Genomic DNA, 4,823 nt, shown 5'->3' on the forward strand with positions numbered 1-4,823 from the left:
AAGCTTAGAGTGGAAGTCCAAACCTTCAGACAGAAGGAAGGTGAATCCCTCTATGAAGCTTGGGAAAGATACAAGCAATTGATCAGAAGGTGTCCTTCTGACATGCTTCCAGAATGGAGCATCATATGTATATTCTATGATGGTCTATCAGAGTTATCCAAGATGTCATTAGACCATTCTGTTGGTGGATCTCTTCACTTGAAGATGCCTACAGAAGCTCAGGAACTCATTGAAATGGTTACAAATAACCAGTTCATGTACACCTCTGAGAGGAATCCTGTGAATAATGGGACGCCTCAGAAGAAGGGAGTTCTTGAAATTGATGCTCTGAATGCCATATTGGCTCAGAACAAAATATTGACTCAGCAATTCAATATGATTTCTCAGAGTCTGATTGGATTGCAAGCTGCATCCAACAGTACTAAAGAAGCATCTTCTGAAGAAGAAGCTTATGATCCTGAGAACCCTGCAATGGCAGAGGTGAATTACATGGGTGAAGCCTATGGAAACACCTATAATCCTTCAACAAAAGCCTCAACAAGGCTTTAATAATAATAATGGTGGAAGAAAGAGGTTTAGCAATAGCAAGCCTTTTTCATCATCTTCTCAGCAACAGACAGAGCATTCTGAGCAGAGCCTCTCTAACTTAGCAACCATAGTCTCTGATCTATCCAAGACCACTCTCAGTTTCATGAATGAGGCACGGTCCTCTATCAGGAATCTGGAGGCACAAGTGGGTCAGCTGAGTAAGAAAGTTACTGAAACTCCTCCTAGCACTCTCCCAAGCAATACAGAAGAAAATCCCAAGAGAGAGTGCAAGGCCATAACTGTAACCAACATGGCCGAAACTGGAGAGAGTGAAAAGGCAGTGATTCCCAGTGAGGAAGACTTCATGGGACATTCACTGACCAATAAGGAGTTCTCTATTGAGGAACTAAATGAATCTGAGGCTCATACAGAGACCATAGAGATTCCATTCAACTTACTTCTGCCATTCATGAGCTTTGATGAGTATTCTTCCTCTGAAGAGGATGAAGATATTAATGAAGACCAAGTTGCTAGGTACCTTGGAGCAATCATGAAGCCGAATGCCAAGTTATTTGGTAATGAGACTTGGGAGGATGAACCCCCTTTGCTCACCAATGAACTGAATGCATTGGTTCAGCAGAAGTTACCTCAGAAGAAACCAGATCTCGAAAAATTCTTAATACCCTGTACCATAAGCACCATGACCTTTGAGAAGGCTCTGTATGACCTGGGGTCAGGCATAAACCTCATGCCACTCTCTGTAATGGAGAAACTGGGAATCTTTGAGGTACAAGCTGCAAGAATCTCACTAGAGATGGCAGACAAATCCATGAAACAGGCTTATGGACTAGTAGAGGACGTGCTAGTAAAGGTCAAAAGCCTTTACATCCCTGCTGATTTCATAATCCTAGACACTGGGAAGGATGAGGATGAATCCATCATTCTTAGAAGACCCTTCCTAGCCACAGTAAGAGCTGTTATTGATGTGGACAGAGGAGAGTTGGTCCTTCAATTGAATGAGGACTACCTTGTGTTTAAGGCTCAAGGATCTCCCTCTGTAACCATAGAGAGGAAGCATGAAAAGCTTCTCTCAATACAGAGTCAAACAAAGCCCACACATTCAAACTCTAAGTTTAGTGTTTGGAGGCCACAACCAAACTCTAAGTTTGGTGTTGGGAGGCCCCAACCATGCTCTGAATATCTGTTAAGCTCCATGAAAGCTCACTGTCAAGCTATTGACATTAAAGAAGTGCTTATTGGGAGGCAACCCAATTTTATTTATCTATATTATTTTCTGTTTTCTTTAGGTTGATGATCATGTGAAGTCACAAAAACAACTGCAAAAATTAAAGCAAAATAAAAAAATAGCATTAAAAATAGCACACCCTGGAGGATGAGCTTACTGGCATTTAAACACCAGTAAGAGTAGTAGAATGGGCATTAAACGCCCAGTCTGGCACCATTCTGGGCGTTTAACGCCAGAAATGGGCACCAGACTGGCGTTTAACGCCAGAATAGGGCAACAAGCTGGCGTTAAACGCCAGAAAAGGAAGAAGGACTGGCGTTAAACGCCAGAAAGGGAAGAAAAACTGGCGTTAAACGCCAGAAACAGGCAGCAACCTGGCGTTTAACGCCAGAATTACACTCTAAGGGCATTTTGCACGCCTAAATGGAGCAGGGATGAGAAGTCCTTGACCCCTCGGGATCTGTGGACCCCACAGGATCCCCACCAACCTCAACTCATTCTCTCTCTCTCACACACCTTTTCATAACACTCTTCCCCAAATACCCTTCACCAATCACCTCCATCTCTCTACCCCAAATACCCCTCACCAATCACATCCATATCTCTTCCCCAAAAACCCCACCTACCTCCAAATTCAAAATCATTTCCCTCCCAAACCCAACCCCAAATACACGAACCTACCCTTCCCCCCACTCCTATATAAACCCCTCTTCCTTCCTTCAATTTCACACCTCACAAACACCTTATACCCCCTTGGCTGAATTCACTCTCTCCCTCCATCTCTTCCATTTTCTTCTTCTTCCCCTTCTTTCTTTCTTATTTTGCTCGAGGACGAGCAAACCTTTTAAGTTTGGTGTGGTAAAAGTGTTGCTTTTTGTTTTTTCATAACCATTTATGGTACCTAAGGCCGGAAAAACCTCTAGAAAGAGGAAAGAGAAGGCAAAAGCTTCCACCTCCGAGTCATGGGAGATGGAGAGATTCATCTCAAAGGTCCATCAAGACCACTTCTATGAAGTTGTGGCCAAGAAGAATGTGATCCCTGAGGTCCCTTTCATGCTCAAAAAGAATGAGTATCCGGAGATCCGACATGAGATTCGAAGAAGAGGTTGGGAAGTTCTCACCAACCCCATTCAACAAGTCAGAATCTTAATGGTTCAAGAGTTCTATGCCAATGCATGGATAACTAGGAACCATGATCAAAGTATGAACCCGAATCCAAAGAATTGGCTTACAATGGTTCGGGAAAAATACTTAGATTTCAGTCCGGAAAATGTAAGGTTGGCGTTCAAGTTGCCAATGATGCAAGAAAACGCATGCCCCTATACTAGAAGGGTCAACTTTGATCAAAGGTTGGACCAAGTCCTCATGGACATATGTATGGAAGGAGCTCAATGGAAAATAGACTCAAGAGGCAAGCCGGTTCAATTGAGAAGACCGAACCTTAAGCCTGTGGCTAGAGGATGGTTGGAGTTCATCGCTCTATCATTCCTACTAGCAACCGATCCGAAGTAACTGTGGATCAGGCCATCATGATCCATAGTATCATGATTTGAGAGAAAGTGAAAGTTCATGAGATCATACCTCTAGAACTCTACAAGGTGGCTGACAAGTCCTCCACTTTGGCAAGGTTAGCCTTCCCTCATCTCATTTGTCACCTATGCAATTCGGCTGGGATTGTCATAGAGGGAGACATCCTCATTGAAGAGGACAAGCCCATCACTAAAAAGAGGATGGAGCAAACAAGAGAGCCCACTCATAGACCTCAACAAGAGCATGAGGAAATCCCTCATCAAGAAATCCCTGAGATGTCTCAAGGGAAGCATTTTTCTCCACACAACTATTGGGAGTAACTCAACACCTCCTTGGAAGGCTTGAGTTACAACATAAACCAACTAAGGGTGGAGCACCAAGAGCACTCCATCATTCTCCATGAGATTAGAGAAGATCAAAGAGCTATGATGGAGGAGCAACAAAGGCAAGGAAGAGACATAGAGGAGCTCAAGAGCACCATTGGTTCTTCAAGAGGAAGAAGACGCTACCCTCACTAAGGTGGACTCGTTCCTTAATCTCCTTGTCTATTTATTTTTCTATTTTCGGTTTTGAGCTTTATGTTTTATCTATGTTTGTGTCTTTACTGTATGATCATTAGTGTCTAGTGTCTATGTCCTAAAGCTATGAATGTCATATGAATCCTTCACCTTTCTTAAATGAAAAATGTTCTAAATACAAGAGAACAAGAAGTACATGAATTTCGAATTCATCCTTGAAATTAGTTTAATTATTTTGATATGGTGACAATACTTTCTGTTTTCTGATTGAATGCTTGAACAGTGCATATTTTTTATAGTGAAGTTTATGAATGTTAAAATTATTGGCTCTTGAAAGAATGATGAAAAAGAGAAATGTTATTGATGATCTGAAAAATCACAAAATTGATTCTTGAAGCAAGAAAATCAGTGAAGAAAAAAAAACGCTTGTGAAAAAAAATGGCGAAAAATAAAAAGAAAAGAAAAAGAAAAAAAGCAAGCAGAGAAAGCCAATAGCCCTTTAAACTAAAAGGCAAGGGTAAAAAGGATCCAAGGCTTTGAGTATTAATGGATAGGAGGGCCTAAAGGAAAAAAAAAATCATGGCCTAAGCGGCTGAATCAAGCTGTCCCTAACCATGTGCTTGTGGCATGTAGGTTCATGTGAAAAGCTTGAGACTGAGTGGTTAAAGTCGTGATCCAAAGCAAAATAGTGTGCTTAAGAACTCTGGACACTTCTAACTGGAGACTTTAGCAAAGCTGAGTCACAATCTGAAAAGGTTCACCCAGTTATGTGTCTGTGGCATTTGTGTATCCGGTGGTAATACTGGAAAACAAAGTGCTTAGGGCCACGGCCAAGACTCAAAAGTAACTGTGTTCAAGAATCAACACACTAAACTAGGAGAATCAATAACACTATCTGAATTCTGAGTTCCTATAGATGTCAATCATTCTGAGCTTCAAAGGATAAAGTGAGATGCCAAAACTGTTCAGAAGTAAAAAGCTACTAGTCCCGCTCATCTAAT

General features: G+C 41.7%; 1 non-coding gene across 1 annotated transcript; it reads right to left on the reverse strand.

Moving 5' to 3' along the window:
* On the reverse strand, nt 1–108 carry LOC148565620 (small nucleolar RNA R71). Its single transcript, XR_015884649.1, has one exon. It is a non-coding gene; the product is annotated as a small nucleolar RNA R71 (small nucleolar RNA).
* Nucleotides 109–4,823: the final 4,715 nt, after the last annotated feature.

The sequence above is a fragment of the Arachis ipaensis genome, chromosome B5 (genome assembly GCF_059453495.1).
Source record: "Arachis ipaensis isolate K30076 ecotype BB chromosome B5, ASM5945349v1, whole genome shotgun sequence".
Lineage (NCBI taxonomy): Eukaryota > Viridiplantae > Streptophyta > Magnoliopsida > Fabales > Fabaceae > Arachis > Arachis ipaensis.